Source organism: Balaenoptera borealis (genome assembly GCF_965194805.1).
Source record: "Balaenoptera borealis genome assembly, chromosome: 11".
NCBI classification, from domain to species: Eukaryota; Metazoa; Chordata; class Mammalia; order Artiodactyla; family Balaenopteridae; genus Balaenoptera; species Balaenoptera borealis.
Genome location: NC_138868.1, coordinates 80,567,047 through 80,591,469, shown reverse-complemented (window position 1 = coordinate 80,591,469; position 24,423 = coordinate 80,567,047). Strand labels below are relative to the sequence as shown.

Here is a 24,423-nt window from a genome sequence, read left to right as displayed (position 1 = left end):
GTCTTCATCTCCACCCACGATCAAGAGCAGTGAGTAGAAATACCTATGGCATTCATTGAGAATGGAGGTCTAGCCTTTTGATGGTCACTGACGTGGAGAAGAAGGATAAATGTGGAAATGGACGACTCCTATCTGGCCCTTGTCAGTTCGAGAAGTTTGAAGTGAAACCGAGCTTTCTGGGATGAGGACACTCTTCTCCTTTTCCCACTGTTCATCCAGAAAGTTTGCCCACACATAATCCTTCTGCTCCCCAGTCTTTTTAGGGTCCCTACTTCTACATGCTAGTTCCTCAGTTTTCTTACCTGTAACATGAGAATAATAGTCCTTACCTCATAAGATTGTTTTGAGGATGAAATGAAATAATGCATGCAGTAAATATGAGCTACACTGGTGTCTGGAAAACAGATCAGTTGGACTTGGTAGGATGGATTTGTGTTCATTAAGTGTTAGTTATTATATAATAGAATTAAATAAATGGCAAAATAAACTTGATCCACTAAATCAGTTACATTTAGAAATGCAAACCTTTTGACAAATTAGTCTCTAATATTAGTCAGTGATACGAACTGATTTATTTGCTCCATTAATGTGGGGCATTATAGTGAAATGGTCATTCCAAGGGATATTAACTGTGACTAAATGAGATGATCAATTTAGAGTGCACTTGGCACCAAGTAGTAAACACTCAGCAACATTAGCTGCTGTAGCTGTCTATAAAAGTGGACCAATTTGACCTCATAGTAAGGACTCTTTTTTTTTTTTTAAGACAAATAATTAAAAATTATAAAGCTAAAATACTATGTATTATTACATTATTTGATTGTCTTAAACCATTGTTTCATTAAAGTAGCAGGATTCTTTTCCAAAAGAAGTTGTACTTAGAAGCACAGTATTTAAAACAGAGCAAACTGACATGCTCTGGTTGAAATAGGAAGCTCTGAGTCTTTCCCTCTCACCACCCCCACTGTCACTATCACTTCTGAGAAACCTCAGAGGAACCCCTAGCTCTGACTAGTGGGTTTTGAAACCCACTGCTTCCACATTTGCACTTTGGCCTGTCAAACGTGAATAAAGCAATAGAATGAGAAAGCTCAGACTCTGTTTAGAAATTTCCATTTAATTCTCTGCATAAAAGCCAAAATGTGGCTGATGTTGTTTTCATGTGGAATGAGATATATTTCAGTATCATTGGAAATGTTTATACTAGTACTATAAAGTTTATGATAATTCTTAGGTTCATTATCTATAGTTGGTCTAAAAAGAAGTGTTACATGAGAACTGCCAAGAGAGATTTGGAATAGATATAAGAATGAATGAATGAATGTCTAGCTGAGGTCCCTTTTTACATGTAAAAAAGAGTGTAGTTATCCTTGAGTATTATAATCTTTAAAGGAGAAACAGCTCTGTGAACAGGGATGGTGTTCATAAGTGTTCCTTTCTCTGTGTCCACAACATAATAAGGGTTTAAATAGATGTTTATTGAATGAATGAAAACATTTACATGTCTGTCTTCTTTCAAGTAACTACAAGTAACTACAAGTTACTTGAAAGATGGGCCATGTCTTATCTTTTTGTTCCCAGTGGTAGCACAGCCAGTAAATTAGAGTTTCCTTACTGAATTAATAAATGAATGAATAAATGTACACGTGTACATAAAAAATTTACATATCTACATTCCCATTAGACTAAGGTTCTTGAGGGAAGAAACCACGTCTTCAGCTCTTAGCATAGTGCCTCACTCATAGTAGGTTGTCAAAATGTTTGTAGAACTGAATAGAATTTAAGTATGAATAGCACCAGAGTAGGTCCACATAAACTGACACAGTGCCTTCTAAATAGATACTAAAATTATTTCATAATTGAAGACAGAGATCCCACTAAGCATTTTCTGAGTTAGGACCAGTTGAATAATATGAGCAACAAGCTATAGGAGTTCAGAGGAGGGAGAATTCTTTGAACTGAAATGGTCAAGACAGCTTCTCAGAGTCAGTGAGACTTGACGAAGGTGGGTGGTACTTTGGTGTTTTAAGTACGTGAATTAGACAGCTGGAGAGGAAAGAGGCTGGGAACAGGGAGACTGGTAAGGAAGGCACAGTGTGGAAAGAGCCCTGGGCTTAGAGAGCAAAGATCTGTATTCTGAATTTCTGTTTTGCTGCTTACTGGCTATTGGGCCTTGAGATTACTGTAGTTTCCTATTCCTCTTCTGTGAAGTAGAGGTAAGGCTGTTGTTCATATTGATTTTGTACTTCAAAGTGTTTGTAAAATGCCAAGTAAAACATAATGCTGTGCTTTGAATGCAATGGGTTCCAAGTAAACTTTTGTTGAATGACAAAGAAAAATACGATATTGATTAATGAAAAGAATGGAAGCCCTGGAATGTCAGCTCCTGCAATCTTCCAGTAAACCTGTTGCCTCTTATGGGAAGAAAAGTAAATATGTGAAGCCACCAAATCTCATGATCAGAAGAAACATTTTTGGATCAGTTGGAAACTCCAATGAGACGCTAAAGTTATGTCAGAGGTGAATAAGTCATGAGCTCTTCATGCTGACATTATTTCTAAGATTGCTGACTTATTGAAGGAAGCAAACCACAAGATAAACCATGAAGAACAGCTTTTTGAAAAAAAGCTTCCTGAAGGATGAATGCTTCATTTGCTTTAACTGCTTGCATCTTTACTTACTAATGAGTCATTTTTTCCCCCTTAATTGTTAATTTGTTTTAAATTGGTCATAAGATGGTTACATTGAGTAGTCTGGTGTTACACAATAATTGAAAAAAGTTGACAGGCCACCAGCTGAATAAGGGAAAATATGATTCTTTTTGAGCTGAAAATGTATGAATTGGTAATAGTCTTTATGATGTAACATTGGATTTATTGGAACTTTTCTCTTACGTTCAAAAGTCACAGCACCAAAAAAAAAAAAAATAGTCATTGAGGGTTCCACCCCTTATTCAGGGTCTGATTATTTTTTAAGAAACATCCTTTCCTTCCTGCTTATCTTTGAACCACTATCATTTTGTATATACTTTTATTAGAGTGTTGATAACACTGTATTATAAAGTATAATTTACGTATTCGTTTTCTTAACTAAACTGTGATCTGGAGAGAAGGGATTGTGTATTTTTGCCTTTTATTTTTCCACTGTTCACAATTAGCCACAGTATAGGGAAAGCACTCAGTAAATGGAACAAATGAATACATGAAGATGAACAGATAAATAAATGATTTTGCTTATGTAAAGTGTCTACCTTTTGTCTGTTTTTTTCACTGTATGGCAGAAATTCCAGTACAGCCCTATGTTTAATGTTGACCTACTATTAAAGTTACTAAACAAATGTAAATCAAAACAAGAAATGCATATTAAAACAATTATGACATTTTTGCCTCCAAAATTGGCACAGATTTTTAAATTGATAATACTCATTGTAGGTAAGTGTACAGGGAAACAGGAATTTTTATATTTTGCTGAAGGAAATATAAATTGGCAGATCCTTTCTGGAAGGTACTTAGGCAAATATGTTCAAAAGCCTTAATAATGTTCATATTCTCTCACTTAGCAATTCTATGCCTAGGAATTTATCCTACACGATAAATTAAAAATTTGTAGAACGTTTTAATCATATCATATTTTACAGATAGAGAAAAAAGGAAATAACCTAAATGCTTAACAATAGTAAATTGGTTATATAAATTATAATATATTCATACAATGGAGTACACCATCTTGAAAAATGCATGCTGTATTATCAAAGGGGGGAAAACAGGTTTAAAGCAGTATGTACAATTGGTTACTCCAGTGTATGTGTAAATGTACAGAGAAAAGACTGAAAGGTTTTATACCAAAATCAGAAAAAATGGTAGCTTCTTGTTGATAGAATCACCAGGAGTTTTAATTTTTACTTCATTCTCTGTATTGTCTGTATTAAATATGTTCAATGAGTATGTATTACTTTGGTAATTTAAAAAAGTAAATAAAAGTTGTATAAAGAAGCATACTTTCTCCTTTGCTGATTTTACCCATTCTCCCAATGAAGGAAGAGAGACTAACCTTGAAACAGGAATTTTCACCAGGACCCACTGTGGTAGATCATTTTCTCTACCTGTTCTGCCCCTGTTGCCCATGGTATTCCTAGGTTATGATTGGGGCCAATGCAGAAGTAACATTGATTGATTGATTCATTCAGGAAATATTTGCTGATATTCCTACTGGACCTTGGAACTTGGGATATAAGGGCAAGAATCATATTCTTGAAAACTAGTTGTATTTTGAAATTAATTTAATTTTTTAACTAGGAATTTAATAAAGAGTATCTAGTCCATCCCTCTCTCTTTGGAGACAGAAATGGATCCCAAAGAAATTTGCCCAAGATTGAATGGATACTAAATGACACATCTAAACTTGAATTAAAAAACTCTCCTTCTACTCCAGTGCTCTTTCTGGTCACTTGGGCCTCTCATTTTGTAAAACTCTAATCTGTATAAATATAGATTCTCAAAATAAAAAGAAATCTTGTACTTGATGCTTATATATCTTCTACAATATCTTTAATTGGTAGCCTTAACTTGCTTTGCTTTTTCTCATAGAATTTGTAGTTAACAAATGCTTCATATCTATGAATATTCTGTATTAGTCAATGTTAAGCTATTGCTCAAATTGTACTTTTATTTTTAACCTCATAAATAAAATTGGATAAAGCCAATTAAAACCTTTGCCCCATCTACATAAATTTGTTGCTCCTTACTCTTGGGGAGGGGCCATTCAGCTGTTCAGTAATCCATCTACCTGATATGTTTATATTATGCACAAAGATTATTATATAGATTTTGTCAACTGGTGAAATACAGATACCATATACTTACAGGACAGCACTACGCTACTTGCAATTTACCAAATCTACTATTCCTTCACATGCTACTCTCACCATCTTGAAAGGTGTCCCCTGGCTAACTCTCACTCATCCTTTGAAACCCCTAATCCCAGCGTAAATATTGCTTCTACTGGGAAGGCATTGCTCACCTGCACCTACTCCCCAACATCCTCTCTTACCTTCTATATATAGGATTGGTCATGTTACGTTGCATTATCTTGAGCTCCTTAAAACCAAATATGTGGTCTTTCATCTTCCTAGTATATTTAGTTCAGTGTGAGACCCATAGCAGGTAGTCAAACAAGTATTTCCTTGTTGATAAGATGAAGAAATGAATGATGGAATAAAGAAATATATTTCCTTACCATATTAAAGAGTAAAGAAAATTTAGTTTGAGATGAATTGTTTTCCATGTGGTTCCTTGTGATCATCTCTTCCTTATTATTATTCTTTAACCTGGTGTATATTTCTCCTGTGTTGAAATAAAGACCTCAGAGGGCTGTAGATGGGAGAAGCCACCTTCTTTATTTTTGAAAACTCAGGAAAAATGTGTGTCCATCCCAAATTCTCTAGCAGCTGGGCCTCTTGTTCCCCACCTTTTCCTTAACATCACAGACTGTGCTTTGGTTATCATATCTGTGTATTTGCTGAGAATTCTGGGTCCAGATATTTGGATTCAATTCAGAACAGCAATGTGATATGATGGGATAACCATCACACAGGGAACTGAGGAGGTGATTCTAGTCCAGATGGAACCACTGATTTGCTAGGTGACCTTAAACTACCCATTTATTTTCCAAGGCTTCAGTTTCTCATCTGTAAAGTGAAAGCACTGGATTCTATAATCAAGCTCCCTTTGAGACAGGCTGGGCCCGGGGACCTGGGACCCTTTGCTGCAGTGCTTGCACCTGGACAAATGTCTCCTCGAGCAACAAAATACAAAGAAACTGTAAGAGACTAAAAATACCTGCATGCATGTGCAGTTGGGGCAAATTATGGACAATAAGATACAAAAATACCAAAAAAATAAAACCCAACTGGAGGCACTGGTGGGGGACCTCGGACACCTAAGGGCACGGGAGGAATCCACGTGTGACCAGGTAGGACATGGGAGGGAAGGAGAGGGGGAAGAAAAGTTGAGGTGGGATGGGACTGGCGCCCCTGAGGGGAGCTGGGGGAGGGGAGAGGTTCCCACGCTCGGAGGGGTCCACTCACAGTGAGGGGATCAGCAAGGATGGAGAAGGACCTTTGGGGGATTGGGGGATCAGAGGGGAACTTGGCCAGCATCTCCCCTGCCTGTTCAGGCCCCCACAAGCCTGCTGGGGTCCTGGGCCTGAACACCAAACCACCCCCGCTGGGGTCCCTCTGACTGCATAGGACCCCAGGCCTGAGCCCTGCCCCTGTCGCCCCCCCACCTCCGCCAAGGCCTATTCCTGTGGCATGGGGGCCGGGCCTAAGCCCCGCCCTCCCAGGGTGCCCTCCAGCCATGCAGGTCCTGGTGGACCTGAGTACTGCCCCCCACAAGACCTCCATGGACCTCACGTGTCCTGGCCCTGAGCCCCACCTCCACCAAAGCCTCCTCTGGCCACAAGGGTCCTGGCAGTCCAAGTGCCACCCCTGACAGGGCCTCCTTTGGCTGTGCGGGTCCAGCTGGACCGAGTGCTGCCCCCCTCCAAGGCCTTCTCTGGCTGCGCCAGCCCCTGTGGCTGCACCTGTGGAGGCCTGCACCCCAGCTGGCCTGCTTGGACATGTGTGCTCCAGGCCAGCTTCAGGAACAGACGCTGGTGAGAGGAAAACATGCAGAGATGAGGCTGACACAGTGGGTCCAGAGACCTACCTAGAGGTCTTGGAGGCCTACTGGGGAAGAAGGGGTATGCTGTAGCTCACCTTGGGGGCAAGAACACTGATAGAGGAGGCACCAGGGAAATTTTTACTTTTTAATTTTTTAATTTAAAATTTTTAATTTATTTTTTTATCTTTTATTTTTATTCTTATTTTTTATTATTTATTTTATTTTATTTTATTTTTTTTCTGTTGTGGTTCTCTTTTGCTTTGTTGTTGTTTCATTTTTATTGTTAATTTTTCTAATTTTTTTTTATCTTCCTAATTTTATTTTTTATTCTTTGTTATTGTTCTGCTTTTTTTTTTTTTTTTTTTTGCCATACCCTGTGGCTTGCAGGGTCTTGGTTCACAGGCCAGGGGTTGGGCCTGAGCTCCTGTGGTGGGAGTGCCAAGCCCAAGCTGGACTAACAGAGAACCTCACACCCTGGGGAATATTAATTGGCATGAGCTCTCCTGGAGGTCCTCATCTCAGCACCAAGACCCGGCTCCACCCGACTGCCTGCAAACTCCAGTGCTGGATGCCTCAGGCCAAACAACCAGCAAGAAAGGAACACAGGCCCACCCACCAAAAAAAAATGAGATGACAAAAAAATATGTTACAGATGAAAGAGCAAGGTAAAAAACTATAAGACCAAATAAATGAAGAGGAAATAGGCAACCTACCTGGAAAAGAATTCAGAGTAATTATAATAAAGATGATCCAAAATCTCAGAAATAGAGTGGAAGCATGGATCAAGAAAATACAAGAAATGTCTAACAAGGACCTAGAAGAACTAAAGAACAAACAAACAGTGATGAAAAACACAATTGAAATGAAAAATACACTAGAAGGAAGCAATACCAGAATAACTGAGACACAAGAACGAATAAGTGAGCTGGAAGATAGAATGGTGGAAATAACTACAGAGGAGCAGAATAAAGACAAAAACATGAAAGGAAATGAGGACGGTCTCAGAGACCTCTGGGACAACATTAAATGCACCAACATTCGAATTATAGGTGTCCCAGAAGAAGAAGAGAAAAAGAAAGGGACTGAGAAAATATTTGAAGAGATTATAGTCAAGAACTTCCCTAACATGGGAAAGGAAGTAGCCACCCAAGTCCAGGAAGCACAGAGAGTACCATACAGTATAAACCCAAGGAGAAACATGCTGAGACACATATTAATCAAACTAACAAAAATTAAATGCAGAGGAAAAAATATTAAAAGCGACAAGGGAAAAACAAAGAATAACATACAAAGGAATCCCCATAAGTTTATCAGCTGATTTTTCAGCAGAAACTCTGCGGCCAGAAGGGAGTGGCAGGATATATTTAAAGGAATAAAAGGGGAAAACCTACAACCAAGATTACTCTACCCAACAAGGATCTCATTCAGATTCGACAGAGAAATCAAAAGCTTTACAGCCAAGCAAAAGCTAAGACAATTCAGCACCACCAAACCAGCTTTGCAATAAATACCAAAGGAATTTCCCTAGGTGGGAAACACAAGAGAAAGAAAAGACCTACAAAAACAAACTCAAAACAATAAAGAAAATGGTAATAGGAACATACTTATCGATAATTACTTTAAATGTAAATGGATTAAGTGCTCCAACCAGAAGACACAGACTGGCTGAATGGATAAAAAAACAAGACCCATATATTTGCTGTCAACAAGAGACCCACTTCAGACCTAGGGACACATACAGACTGAAAGTGAGGGAATGGAAAAAGATATTCCATGTAAATGCAAATCAAAAGAAAGCTGGAGTAGCAATACGCATATCAGATAAACTAGACCTTAAAATAAAGACTGTTACAAGAGACAAGGAAGGACCCTACATAATGACCAAGGGATCAATCCAAGAAGAACTGTAAATATTTATACACCCAACATAGCAGAACCTCAATACATAAGGCAAATGCTAACAACCATAAAATGGGAAATCAACAGTAACACAATAATACTGGGGGACTTTAACACCCCACTTACACAAATAGAAAGGTCATCCAGACAGAAAATAAACAAGGAAATACAAGGTTTAAATGACACATAGAGCAGATAGACTTAATTGATACTTACAGGACATTACACCCCAAAGCGGCAGAATACACTTCCTTATCAAGTGCACACACAACATTCTCCAGGATAGATCACATCTTGGGTCAACAAATCAAACCTCGGTAAATTAAAGAAAATTGAAATCATATCAAGCATCTTTTCTGACCACAACACTATGAGATTAGAAATCAATTACAGGGAAAAAAAACTGTGAAAAATACAAACACATGGAGGCTAAACAATATGCTACTAAATAACCAAGAGATCACTGAAGAAATCAAAGAGGAAATCAAAAAATACCTAGAAACAAATGACAACAAAAACAGGACGACCCAAAACTTATGCGTTGCAGCAAAAGCAGTACTAAGAGGGAAGTTTATAGCAATTCAATGTCACCTCAAGAAACAAGAAAAATCTCAAATAAACAACCTAACTTTACATCTAAAGCAACTAGAGATAGAAGAAGAACAAGCAAAACCCAAAGTTAGTAGAAGGAAAGAAATCACAAAAATCACAGCAAAAATAAATGAAGTAGAAAAGAATAAAACAATAGCAAAAATCAATGAAACTAAAAGCTGGTTCTTTGAGAAGATAAAGAAAATTGATAAACCTTTAGCCAGAGTCATCAAGAAAAAAAGGAGAGGTCTCAAATCAATGAAATTAGAAATGAAAAAGAAGAAATTACAATGGACACCACAGAAATACAAAGGATCATAAGAGACTACTACAAGAAACTATATGCCAATAAAATGATCAACCTGGTAGAAATGGACAAATTCTTAGAAAGGTATAACTTTCCAAGACTGAACCAGGAAGAAATAGAAAATATGAACAGACCAATGACAAGTAATGAAATTGAAACTTCAATTAAAGATCTTCCAACAAACAAAAGTCCAGGACCAGATGGCTTCACAGGTGAATTCTATCAAACATGTAGAGAAGAGCTAACACCTATCCTTCTCAAACTCTTCCAAAAAATTGCAGATGAAGGAACACTCCCAAGCTCATTCTATGAAGCCACCATCACCCTGATACCAAAACCAGACAAAGATATCACAAGAAAAGAAAATTACAGACCAATATCACTGATGAACATAGACTCAAAAATCCTCAACCAAATGCTAGCAAACTGAATCCAACAACACATTAAAACGATCATACACCCTGATCAAGTGGGATTTATACCAGGGATGCAAGGATTCTTCAATATACGCAAATCAATCAATGTGATACACCATACTAACAAATTGAAGAATAAAAACCATATGATCGTCTCAATAGATGCAGAAAAAGCTTTTGACAAAATTCAACACTGATTTATGGTAAGAACTCTCCAGAAAGTGGGCATAGAGGGAACCTACCTCAACATAATAAAGGCCATATATGACAAACCCACAGTAAACATCATTCTCAATGGTGAAAAAGTGAAACCATTTCCTCTAAGATCAGGAACAAGACAAGGATGTCCACTCTGCCCACTATTACTCAACATAGTTCTGGAAGTTCTAGCCATGGCAATCAGAGAAGAAAAAGAAATAAAAGGAATCCAAATTGGAAAAGAAGAAGTGAAACAGTCACTGTATGCAGATGACATGATACTGTACATAGAAAATTCTAAGGATGCCACCAGAAAACTACTAGATCTAATCAAGGAATTTGGTAAAGTTGCAGGATACAAAATTAATACACAGAAATCTTTGCATTCCTATACACTAACAACAGAAGACCAGAAAGAGAAATTAGGGGAACAATCCCATTTACCATTGCAACAAAAAGACTAAAATACCTAAGAATAAACCTACCTAAGGAGTAAAAGACCTGTAGTCAGTAAACTATAAAACACTGATGAAAGAAATCAAAAATGACACAGATTGAGAGATATACCATGTTCTTGGATTGGAAGAATCCACATTGTGAAAATGACTATACTACCCAAAGCACTCTACAGATTCAATGCAATCCCTATCAAATTACCAATGGTATTTTTCACAGAATTAGAACAAAAATGTTTACAATTTATATGGAAACACAAAAGACTCCGAATAACAAAAAAGATCTTGAGAAAGAAAAACTGAGCTGGAGGAATCAGACTCCCTGTCTTCAGACTATACTACAAAGCTACAGTAATCAAGACAATATGGTACTAGCACAAAAACAGAAATATAGATCAATGGAACAGGATAGGAAGCCGAGAGATAAACCCATGCACCTATGGTCACCTAATCTATGACAAAGATTAGGTGACAAGTCTATGACAAAGGAGTCAAGAATATACAATGGAGAAAAGACAGTCTCTTCAATAAATAGTGCTGGAAAAACTGGACAGCTATATGTAAACAAATGAAATTAGAACAAACCCGAACACCATACACAAAAATAAACTCAAAATGGATTAAAGACCTAAACGTAAGACCAGATACTATGAAACTCTTAGAGGAAAACATAGGCAAAACACACTTTGACATAGATCACAGCAAGATCTTTTTTGATCCACCTCCAAGAGCAATTAAAATAAAAACAAAAATAAACCAATGGGACCTAATTAATTTAAAACTTTTGCACAGCAAAGAAAACCGTAAACAAGATGAAAAGACAACACTCAGGGTGGGAGAAAATATTTGCAAACGAAGAAGCTGGCAAAGGATTAATCTCCAAAATATACAGACAGCTTATGCAGCTCAATATCAAAAAAACAAACAACCCAATCAAAATATGGGTGAAAGACCTAAATAGACATTTCTCCAAAGAAGACACACAGATGGCTAAAAAACACATGAAAAGATTCTCAACATCGCTAATTATTAGAGAAATGCAGATGAAAACTACAATGAGGTATCACCTCACACCAGTCAGAATGGCCATCATCAAAAAATCTACAAACAATAAATGCTGGAGAGAGTGTGGAGAAAATGGAACCCTTTTGCACTTTTGGTGGGAGTGTAAATTGATACAGCCACTATGGAGAACAGTATGGAGGTTCCTTAAAAAACTAAAAATAGAACTACCATATGACCCAGGAATCCCACTCCTGGGCATACATCTGGAGAAAACCATAATTCAAAAATACACATGCCAGGCTTCCCTGGTGGCACAGCGGTTGAGAATCTGCCTGCCAATGCAGGGGACACGGGTTCGAGCCTTGGTCTGGGAAGATCCCACATGCCGTGGAGCAACTAGGCCCATGAGCCACAATTACTGAGCCTGCGCGTCTGGAGCCTGTGCTCCACAACAAGAGAGGCCGCGATAATGAGAGGCCTGCGCACCGCGATGAAGAGTGGCCCCCACTTGCCACAACTAGAGAAAGCCCTCGCACAGAAACAAAGACCCAACACAGCCATAAATAAATAAATAAATAAACCCAAAGTTTAAAAAAAAAAAAATACACATGCCCCCCCAGTATTCATTGCAGCACTATTTACAATAGCCAGGACATGGAACCAACCTAAATGTCCATCGACAGAGGAAAGGATAAAGAAGATGTGGTACATATACACAATGGAATATTACTCAGCCATAAAAAGGAATGAAATTGGGTCATTTGTAGAGATGTGGATAGACCTAGGGTCTGTCATATAGAGTGAAGTAAATCAGAAAGAGAGAAACAAATATCATTTGTTAATGCATATATGTGGAATCTAAAAAAGTGGTACAGATGAACTTATTTTCAGGGCAGGAATAGAGATGCAGACTTAGAGAATGGAGTTTTGGATGTGGGGGGGGTAAGGGAGGGTGGGTTGAATTGGGAGATTGGGATTGACATATATACACTACCATGTGTAAAACAGATAGTTAGTGGGAACCTGCTGTATAGTGCAGGGAGCTCAACTGGGTGTTCTTTGGTGACCTAGGTGGGTGGGATGGGGGGGGCTGGGAGGGAGGTCCAAGAGAGAGGGGATATATGTATACATATACCTGATTCACTTCATTGTACAGCAGAAAGTAACACAGCATGGTAAAGTAACTATACCCTCTCCAAAAAATCCAAAAAACAAAAACACCCAACTGCCACTTCTGAGGAGCTGGGAGAAAAACAGGGTGTCAGGAGCAAAAGCAAGGTACTGCACATGCCCCCTGCACTCAATACCACCAGAGGGGTGGGCAAACCACCTAAGCCGTACCTCCATACTGACTCCTGGACCACCCCTCCCCTCACCCCATATAGGGAACCAGCTTTCTCCCCATTGGAGAATGAGCAAGAGAACCTGTTACTTTTTTATGGCCAAGTAATATTCCATTGTTTTATACTTACATTTATATCTATATATCACATCTTTTTAAACCAATCATCTGTTGATGGGCACCTGGGTTGTTTCCATGTCTTGACTATTGTAAATAGTGCTGCTATGAACATTGGTATGCATATATCTTTTCAAATTACAGTTTTCATCTTTTCTGAAGATGCCCAGGAGTGGGATTACTGGATCATATGGTAGCTCTATTTTTAGGTTTTTTTAAGGAATCTCCATATTATTTTCCATAGTGGCTACACCAGTTTACATTCCCACCAACAGTGTAGGAGGGTTCCCCTTTCTCCACATCCTCTCCAGCATTTATTATTTGTAGAATTTTTGATGATAGCCATTCTGACTGGTGTGAAGTGATACCTCATTGTGGTTTTGATTTGTCTTTCTCTAATAATTAGCAATGTTGAGCACTTTTTCATGTGCCTGTTGGCCATCTGTATGTCTTCTTTGGAGAAATGTCTATTTAGGTCTTCTGCCAGTTTTTTGATTGGGTTGTTCTTTTGATATTGAGCTGTATGAGCTGTTTGTATATTTTGGAAATTAAGCCTTTGTTGGTTGTTTCCTTTGCAAATATTTTCTGCCATTCTGTAGGTTATCTTTTCATTTTGTTTATGGTTTCCTTTGTTGTGCAAAAGCTTATATTTTACTGGCTCCCATTTATTTATTTTTGCTTTTATTTCTTTTGCCTTCAGAGACTGATCTAAGAAAATACTGCTGTGATTTATGTCTGAGAATGTTTTGCCTATGTTCTTTTCTAGGAGTTTTATGGTGTTGTGTCTTGTACTTAGGTCTTTAAACCATTTTGAGTTTATTTTTGTATATGGTGTTGATGGAGTGTCCTAATTTCATTAATTTAAATATAGCTGCCCAGCTTTCCCAACACCACTTGCTGTAGAGATTGTCTTTTCTCCATTGTATTTTCTTGCCTACTTTGTCATAGATTCACTGATACCACTTATATATGGAATCTAAAAATTAATACAAATAACCTATATACAAAACAGAAACAGACTCATAGACATAGAAAACAAACTTACGGTTACCAAAGGGGTGAGGAAGGGAGGAGAGATACATTAGGAGCATGGGATTAACAGATACAAACTGTTATACATAAAATTAGATAAGCAACAAAGACTCACTGTATAGCATAGGGAACTATATTTAATATCTTGATAACCTATAATGGAAAATAATCTGAAAATATATATGTATATATATAACTGAGTCACTTTGCTGTATACCTGAAACTAACATAATATTGTAAATCAACTATATCTCAATAAAACAGTTCTAGTTTCTCTAATATTTCTCATGTAACAGTTTCTGTTATGAGGAATAAAATTGGCCTTTATTCCTGATGCAGCCTGTTTGTACAGTTGCACTTCAGTGACTTTGCACATGCCATTCTTCTGCCTGCATTACCCTTCATCCCTTCCTCCATGTACTGAATTACTCATTCTTTAAGGCCCAATTTAAACCCTGTCTTCTTCCAGCCAAAATTTTAACTCTGTCCTCTGTGCTTCATAGATTCTTTACTATGTTTAACTCACTGCTTACTACAGTGATTTTTATACTGTTTTCTAAGTTTCTTACATATCTGTGTGTTCTGTGATAGATGGAACCTTAACTGACTTGTCCACAGTGCCTGGTACATGAGGGACATGCATGAATAAGTGAATGAGTGAATGAATGAATATATTTTCTAGCATATAATTTGGGTTCTGGTATATAGTAGCTGCTCAAGAAGTATTTGTTGAAGAATAAATGAATTTATGGATGAACAAATTAATATACTTTGCTTCAATGATCTTTGAATTCTCTTAAAATATTGAACCTAGAAACAAACATAAAACTCCAGCTTGATACAACCAGCTCAGGGTGTAGAGAATTGGTTACTCCCCTCATTCTTGAAACTATCTTCTTTTTATTTCAGATTTACATTCACATTAATGGAGAGGAGAGAAACTAAACTAGGACTCAAGCAATTGTATTTTCTCTCTGTACTCAATGTGACATTCTTCATCAGCCATCCCTGCCTTTCTCCGTTCTCTTACCCTGAACCCAACTGAAGAAGTCCCCAGCAGTTTCTACAGTCTGCAGTTTATACTGAGCTTTTGCCTTCTGGCATTACTCTTAGCTGAGATATTTTTAGATTTGTTTTTCACTTTTGTGCTTCCTTCTTTCATGCTTATCATCTATGTAAAACATGCTTGCCTCTTTGTCTTTATTATAACTGATCTGCTTATAGTGTGGTAACTTCATTTTCAAGATTTTAACATTCATGAAACAACTTTCCTTAACATAAATAAGTTAATTATCTGTAAGATTTAAAGAAAAGTGATTATTTAGAAATCCTGTTATGTTTTAAAGTGATATAAGCTTCCTTAAAAACAAAAGCTATGATTTAGTGCAGTCCACAGTATAGATTTACGTGCAGTTTGCCCAGAACTACTTAGAATGTTATTTCCTTCCAATTATTAAAATACAAATGCCTTCAATACCTTCCTTATGTTATCTATCTAAGAAAATGCTTATGGATACAGTTGGCAGTAACTGAATGGATCAAGATACAGGAGAAACAGAAATATGGACTATAGGTTTGTGTGTGGAAGTGATGGAAAAAGGCAAAGTGAAGTGACACCAGCTATTGTTATAAGTGTCATGAGTTGTCTATCCTGTCTTTAATTGGAAAATGGCATGAAAAGAAGTTAGTAGGGCTAAGGGAAAACAGGAAATTGTTCAGATTTCTTATATGTGTATATAGACAGAATGGGAAAAAACAAAGCAGGAAGTACTTCAGAAGTATGAACAAATAGTTATTGTATTACTTCATTGAGAAATTGTATACTCTCCACAACCCAATAACCAGAGAGTAGTTAAAGGGAAAAAATTACAACTAGGAAGAGAAAACCATCATGAGCCAGATTCTAGCCATGACACAGCCTTCAACTACTTAACATATGAATTTAGAAAATTACTCAACCACTAAAAAATAGAAATTGTCAAGAAAACTCCCCAAAATATCTAAAAGTAAATGAGAGATCTGCAGACATCAGGATTTCATTCAGAAACTATTTCTTTTAAATATAAAACTCTATGCACTTTTGGGAAAATGGTCTGTCCATGTTTCTATGATCAATGAGATAAATATGTTAGGGGAATTTGTACATCCACTTTGTGGAGTTGGTCTCACCCTTCCAAAAGTCAAGCTGGAGAAGACCAGTTCTCTATAAATTAGAAAATCTGTCCATTGATAACTGAGAATTCACTGTTCTCTTTGCCTTCTCATAACCCTGATTTATTAGCAGTAGAAAAAGCTCTGGACTAGAAGCCAGATGATTTGCATAGATGATTTCCAGGACTTGTCATACGGTCCTAGTAAGATAAGGTATGACAAAGCACTTTATAGAATCTAAAATGCTATTCAGTAATTTCAAGTGGTATGAACATCAATACTACAATGATTATGTGAAATGCATGTAACTAATAGTAAGTTTACAGATTTCCAAAATTATTGATCATTAGACATGATTGGAAACTAGTCCAATAAATGTCACCTTAAATTTTTCTACAACTGTGATTAACATACTACTGACCATTTAACTAACTTTTAAAGCAACTTGGTGGTTTGAGCCTATTCAGTCAATGAAGAGACAACTTGCTTGGTATATGTGGGGAAACCAATTTTTCAGGAATGCATTCTTGCTAAGGTTAGAGGGAAACTTGTAATTACTAAACAAGGGTGGACTCTGCATTTAAGTCACTAATTTTTGCTCAGTAAGTTTGGGAGAAGATCAGAGATGTTTGGAATTTTAATATTATCCAGAAGAGTGATCGTAAAACCCAGTTGCAAAAAAAATCTGTTGAGTTTTCTGAACTGCTGGAAAGTTTAAGTAATAGAAGCTGTAATTCTTAAACTCACTTGACTTGTTACTGACAGAACTGGTCTATTACCATAAATGCAAGATTACAGTAAGTACATTTTTCCATTAGGTGTCTAGTTTACTCTGTTTGGCCTTGTTTATTAAATTCTTAAGTGACTTTCTTCTGAAATTGCCCTCTGTGCTTCCTCTGTTCCACATCGACTCGTTCTCTTAGACTGAGGTATAAGCTTATATACTTTGTTTCTTTTTAAGATTAATAATTTTAAAATGTATACATAAGACAAATATATGTGAAGTTTGTATTGAACATTCAATGGGAATTTCCTTATTTTAACTCTTAAAATTCACAACTAATTAAATATAATGTTCACAGGAAATAAAGGATATTTTCCTAAAGCAAACTTCTTTCATGCATAAAAATTGGGAGTATTGAACATGACCAAATGAAATCAATCTTCTATTTAAAGCTCCTTGTTTAGGAGGGTGATGGGCTGTTAGGAACTCTGATGCTATAGTGGAAAGAGTTCCTATCTCAATCTTAATTCTTAGGATTAAAGGAACTAATACATGAAACTGTTTGGAATAGTGTCTGATACACGGCAAGTGCTCAATAAATGTTTGCTATTTTCTTTGGATTATTACTTTAAATAAACTCAGGGGTATTCAGTGAAGAAATATGTTGTCTGCCTAACAGTAGAAGTCATTCTTCTTTCTTCATTGGAATTTAATTTCCCCTTTATTTGTCTCTATCTTATTCTTCTTGCTCTCTCTGCCTATCTTTACTGGTTTTTATTGTTGAAAAACTAGAGGTGTGCTTTGGTGACCTCAAAATGACTGCTTGATTCCCTTAGCCAGCATTTTGTCTCCCTGTTTAGCAGCCTAAACAAAACAGTGTGTTGTGCTTTTGCTAATACCATTTTCCTCTTCTCTCTAACGATCCAAATTCTATCCATCCTTCAGACTCCAATTCTTGCTCTTTTCCTACATCAGTCCAGAGCACATTAAGATTCATTGAACTTATCCAATGTTCATAGTCTCTACCATACATTTATTGTTTCCCATATGTGTGTTTTATGTACTTTTGTATTGTCTCTTAAGTGTCATTTTAGGTTTCTCAGCAGCTTAGATTTCACTCAGGCAATATTCCCATCTCTTCGCATATGGTCGTACAAATGGTAGAGTCTCCTAAGGAAATACTTGACGAGTAGAATCACCTTATCTCATTCAAATGGTTGTTTTGATATTACGTGGTTGTAACCTTATGATACCAGAGGAAAAAACGTTCTCTACTCTTATTTAATAATTCATTCTACCATCCAAATTATACTCTATTTGTCAGGAAGTTTCTCCTAGAAATGATCCTAATTCACTCCTTTTGCAGTTGATGTTATCATCTGGATGAAATGAAAGGAGGAAATGTGATAATGAGCATAGTTAATTATTTTGATTTTAAAAAACAATTATTTCTTTCCTTAAGTTCTTCTTTTTAAAATTTTCATTGGAATATAGTTGATTTACAATGTTGTGTTTGTTTCTGCTGTACAGCAAAGTGAATCAGTTATACATATACATATATCCACTCTTTTTTAGATTCTTTTCCCATATAGGTCTAGACAATGGAATATTACTCTGCCATAAAAAAGAATGAAATAATGCCATTTGCAGCAACATGGATGGACCTGGAGCTCTTTTTTACAGGAATTTATATTTTTTGTTAAAGGAGTTTTAAGTCTTTGAAGTCTGTGATTGAAAAAGCTGTATCCTATTCTTTCTAATTTTTATTCCCTTGGTAGAATAATTGAAAATGAGACCTGCATAACATCTGCATCAGAATCACCTGATTTGTTTAAACTGAAGAGTGCCCTATTCCAGAGCTGCTGAACCAGGAGGTCTTGTTGTGAAGCTGGGAGTCTGCATTTAGCATGCTGCCAGGTAATTCTTAGGTATTTGGGAGCTGAGAATTATCTTTTTTTGGTTTTTAATATGCAATAAAGTGAATCTCTCTTTTGCTTTCCTTGTTAAACGTTGCATTATGTAATTTTCAAGCTATTTAGTTAAGGTATTGCTTGGCTCAATAAGACAACTTTTTTTGAGAGTTGGAACCCTCTCTCTCCACCCTCTCTGTGTACACAGACACACAATCTTACCTTGTCATAACCCCCTAATAGTACCATAGTCCTAAGCTCTAATGAAACCCATTTTACATTATACCGTTATTACAAGTTTGTCTATATCTGCTACCCTCCACTTCCACCAGACTGTAAGTTTCTCAAGAATGAGTGTGCATAGCACATAATAGGTTTGTTATATAATAAATGTTTGCTGTTATGAATATCAAATAAATTTTATATTGCTATTTAACTGCTTCATGTCTATTAAATGTATATTCTCAACATGGGAAAACACCTAAGCATAGATTTACTCATACTTCTGTGGTATCCTTTACACTTCTGGGTACACAGTAGGAGATGAATGTGAGTAAATCACTTCTGTATTCAATAAGAATTCACAGTTTTTGTTAATGATTTAATGTAAAACTGAGCAAATATTTAATTTATATATTAAAGCAAAACAGGAAGAAAAATAAAACAAGTCTTCACTCAGTCTTATTTCGGAAAGAATGGCTCAGCAGGGCTGAGCAAGGTTTTGTTTACCAACTTGGTTTCCATAGCTGGGTGAGCTTATGTACTGACCAACAATCTTTCATAACCAGCTGAAACATTGTCTCCTGATGTGTTCTTATTTGTGGCCAGAACATGAAGTTGGCAAAATTATCCAAACTATTACATGCTAAGCCACTCTAGATACAGCCAAGAATTTCGGTTTTACAAACAGAAATGTGTAACTAGTAAATCTAAGTGGAAATTTTCTTACTTTTAGGCAAATGATTTTTTTTTCTCTGATTAAAAACATGTTTAGATAGATATTACTTGGGATATCTAAATCACTATAAAACACTGTTCCTGTTTCTGTTTCATCTATAAGAGCATCCAACAGACAAATATCTCCTTTTCTCCAGTTCTGTCTGAGAATAAGTAACTAGTGCAATGTGTTCAAGAGTGTATAAAAATCAATGAAAAGAAATAAATCTTAGATTGAGAACAAAGTTTTAGAGATGTTGTACTTAGGCTTGTGAATTAACAAACTATCCTATTCTTACAGAGTTAAGCCTGAGTGATCACCCTCGGACCAGCTAAATAATGGGAACCCCAAGGGATGTTCTGTTTGCACCCCACTTTCTCTATATCTAGGTCCTGTCTTATTGTCATACTCAGTTCATAAAACTATCTCCTAGCAACTTCATGGCACCCCTCATACTTCAAGGGAAGAAGGGAACTAATATTTTGAGATACTGCTATGTGCTTAGTACTTTAAAAATATTATCTCATTTAATCCTTACAATTCTTGAGGCAGATTTTATAATCCTCAGTTGACATATGGGAAAATTTAGACTCAAAATGTCACACAGATTACAACTCAGTTAACTAGTACTTAATACCAAGATTATAATTTTCAAGTTTGGTATGCTCATTACTGTCCCAGAATCGACTACCACATAGTAAGTGGTCAGTGAATTTTTGCCGAATGAATGAATGAATTCTGTGGATGACTAATGAATATCACCTTGAATCTCTCAAAACTTCTTTCTTCTTTCCTCCCTTCTTCCCTCCCACTCCCACTCCCTCTCTCTCGCTCTCTTTCTTTCTTCCTCTCTCTCTTTTTCCCGTGGTGAACATTTATTTAAATGGATTTAGGGGTCACCTGACCCAACCTCTTCCATGAGTAGAAGTCACCTCCAAAATATGTTCTCGACACAAAGTCCTCCAGCTCTTGTTGGCCTTTTTCTGGAAAAGAAAGATCATTAATTTGTGAGGCAGTCTGTTTCATTCTTGTGTGGTCCTTATTAGAAAGACTTTCTTTGTACTGAGATAAAATCTGTTTCTAAGTGGAAGGATAGTATGGTATTATGGGAAAAGCATAGGTCTCAGGTCAGAAAATTGGAATTTGGACCCTAACATTTTCACTTTAGGCAAACTCCAACTTCTCTGAACCTGTTTCCTCACCTATAAAATGGTGGTAACAGGTAGTGCCTGCATTGCCTAACTCTCAGGGTCATTATGAGAACCGCATTCTGTGGTTCATAGGACATGGGACAGTTCTTTGCAAAGAATGAATCCCAATAAAAAGTTAGTTTTTCCTATTTCACCCTCGGGACTTCATAGAATAATTCTATTCACTGTTAAAGAAAACAATGCCATGTTTCATTACATCTTCCTTTCTTTAAACTAAAGAGCTCCATTTCCTTACACATTTTTAAAGATATAAAATGAATGGGTTTTATATAAAAAACCCTTCTGGTTACCTCCTGCTGAATCCTTACTAATATGTCAAACGCTTCCTTGAAGTGTGCTCCAGAACTGGACCCCACACTGCAGAATCATTCTTACCAGCATAGAATGCAGTGTCGTAACAGTCCTTGGCTTGGATATGCTGCTTTGATAATGCAACCTCAAATTACACAAGTATTTTCACCCATTACATTTCTCAGCTAAACTATGATCAGTTTGTGTTTGACTAAGAGTCAAGTCCTCTTTATATTAGCTGCTGTCAAGTTAGGTCTTCCAGGTCCTGTATTCATGTGGTTGTGTTTTTTAACCTAAATGTAGACTGCTACATTTATTTATTTTTATTTAATTCATCATGGTTTCAGCCCATCATTACAGCCATTATAACTTTTTTGACTTCTTATTTTTACCTACCAATGTATAGCCACATCTACAAGTTTTATGACATCTGAAAGATGATAAGCAAGTCCTTTCTGGCATTAGCTACATTACTGGGGAAAATGTTGAAGAAGATAAGCTTGGAAAGAACCTTGTGAGTGTCTTTTCTTCACGTTAAAGATTTCCCTCTAATCTTAGTTACTGAACAGTTTATTGCAGTTATTTGTGATAGAACTGCTTCTCCCTCGTAGACTGTGAGACCACACCTTGGTCTTATTAGTACACCTAAGGCTTAACATAGTACCTGGCAAATAGAAGCCGCTTTAAGAGTTTATAATTGGAGAATTAACGAGTGAATGAATTAATATATTAAGCAATATGCTTTGGGTAAGTTTATTCAACTAGATATCTACCCGTCTAACATAGCCAACATCCAACTTACATTGTCCTTTTTTTATTCATAAAAGTACTAAGAGAGAATTTGTCAGATATACCCTAAATCAGTAGAAGTCTTTCCTTGATCTACTGATTTAAAAACCCTGTTTTAGAAGGAAACTCGATCTGCTGATAAGAAGATTTTGGTGAACTCATCCATACTTATTTATAGTTAACACCCATTTCTTCTTAAGTATTCACATAGCTTCTGTTCAATTGCTTCCTCCAGAATTTTTCTTCATTATCTCCTTACCTAATTACCATGTGTACATCCCTGTGGGATGTACATCTGTGCAAGTACTTTCTCCTCCATCACCTTCCTCTCCCTTCCCTGCTCCCTATTTTTGCTCCTTTTTCTGCTCAATCTTTTCAAGTTACACAGTTTTTCTTAAATGCATTATTGAGAATAGACTCCTCTTTATCTTCAGTTCTCCTGTTTTTATCCCTCTCCTTTCATATTGGATTCTTCCCTTCTTTAGACTGAAGTTGAATAAAAGTAAATTTATAAGTGTGTTAAATAAAATACTGTGTCTCAAGATTGCATTTCTTAAAACAAATCCAAAAGAAATTTTATCTCTACCTAAACGAAACTAAAATCCCTGCAACCAATACAAGCACATTTAAAAAAAAATCTGTTGACAGATGAGTGGGTCAGTGGTCCTCAGATGGAGAGCCTTTTCCTTCTAGAGGAATTACTGCAACTTGGGTGATCAACAAAGATCCAAATAGAAACCACCTGATGTTGTGTGGTGTTTTATAAGGCTAGTTCTATTTCCCCAGAAGACTAAGAATATTCGATTAAGTCATTGTGAATTCTGTCTTACTTACCATCATCATTTAGCTCTTGAGTCACAGTTTAGATTTTTGTCATAACGGCAGATTTGGCTTAGGTTGGTTTTCTGGGAGTAGAGTTAAATGAAGCTGTTGATGAGCATTTATGTTTAGCTTGAGGAAATAGCATCTTTTGTGCTGAAAGCATATACGCAATCCTCTGCTATTTCTTGTATTTTGATAACAAGTAAAATTTTTCTGGAATGGAAAATATATGTCATTCTCTTAAAGATTTATTGTAATTTTAATCTGAAAGTAATTAGTAGCAGCATTTCCTTATATATATTCATACATTTTACCAATAATTTTTACTGCAAGGTCCAGGGGTACCATTTGGATCCACATGCCAGCTTTTCCAAAAGTTTATCCATGATGATAATATCTTTTATATTTGGGTTATTTTGAATGCTGCTTTTTATTTTTTACTTAAGAAATGTATGAATTTACACTTAGAATATTGGTTTACCCCATTTGGTAGTTTTCATATGACAAGATATAATCTCAGAGCTTTCAATCAGTAGAAAAAATACACGAGTCAGGAAGTCCAGAAAATAATGTAAAGGAAGTCATAAAATGCAGTCCCATAAGTACTGTCTCAATCAGGAACTAAATTAACATGTGATGTAAGGACTGTGTGGACTTCTAGGGGCACACTGAGGATCTTAGTTAGTACTGACGTGACTACACCTCATGTTAAATACTGTACTTCCTCTAGGCTACCACTGAAGCGTTATTAAATTCATTTATTTATCTGTTTTTCTTATTAGACTGTGTGCTCCTTGAGTGCAGGGTCTGTGAAAAGTATTTAGAAGCAGAGTAACTAAAAGTCTAGTTTGAAAACTCCCTCTGACAAACTATGTAATCTAGAAAAATTAATCTTTTGATATCAGTGTAATAAGCTATAGAAGAGGAATAGCACTGTCCTTTTTGTAGTTTTGTAGTTATCATAAAGATAAAATGAAATACTATAGATAAAAGTAAAGTAATTTGAAATGTAAAGAATTTATGCAAAAGGAGGAACCATGAATGAAAACACTTAATATTTGCCTATAAACAAGATTAAAAGGTAAATGGCAAATGGGGCAAAAATATTGGCAATACACAGGCCAGATGAAACACTGTTAATTAAATGAAATACATAAATTGCATTAAATACATAAATGCAAAAATACTATAAATATGGGAAATATTTAAAGTATCATTTACAATAGTACCAACAAATATGAAATGCCTACATAAAAATACAACAAATATATGCTGAAAACTACAAAACACTAATGAAATAGCTAATAAAAAGAAGACCTACATAAATGGAGAGATATACTATGCTCACAGACTGGGAGAAAATTTATTACAATGAACTTTCTCCCCAGATTGAGTTATAGATTCAGTACAATTACAAATAAAATCTCAGCATTCTCTTTTTGTAGAAATATACAAGTTGATTCAAAAATGTATATGAAAAAATAAAAACACTGAAATAGTCAAAACAATTTTGAAAAAGAAGGTTGAAGAGTTCCTACTACTTGATTTTAAGACTTATTATAAA

The 24,423-nt window shown here is 36.2% G+C and overlaps 1 long non-coding RNA gene across 1 annotated transcript in view; it reads right to left on the bottom strand.

The window, feature by feature from the left end:
* Window positions 1-717: 717 nt before the first annotated feature.
* LOC309604960 overlaps window positions 718-24,423 on the bottom strand; it is a 41,390-nt gene continuing 17,684 nt past the window's right edge. Inside the window, exon 2 of the long non-coding RNA XR_014231175.1 lies at window positions 718-22,942. This is a non-coding gene — a long non-coding RNA (uncharacterized lncRNA). The remainder of the gene's footprint in view (window positions 22,943-24,423) is intronic.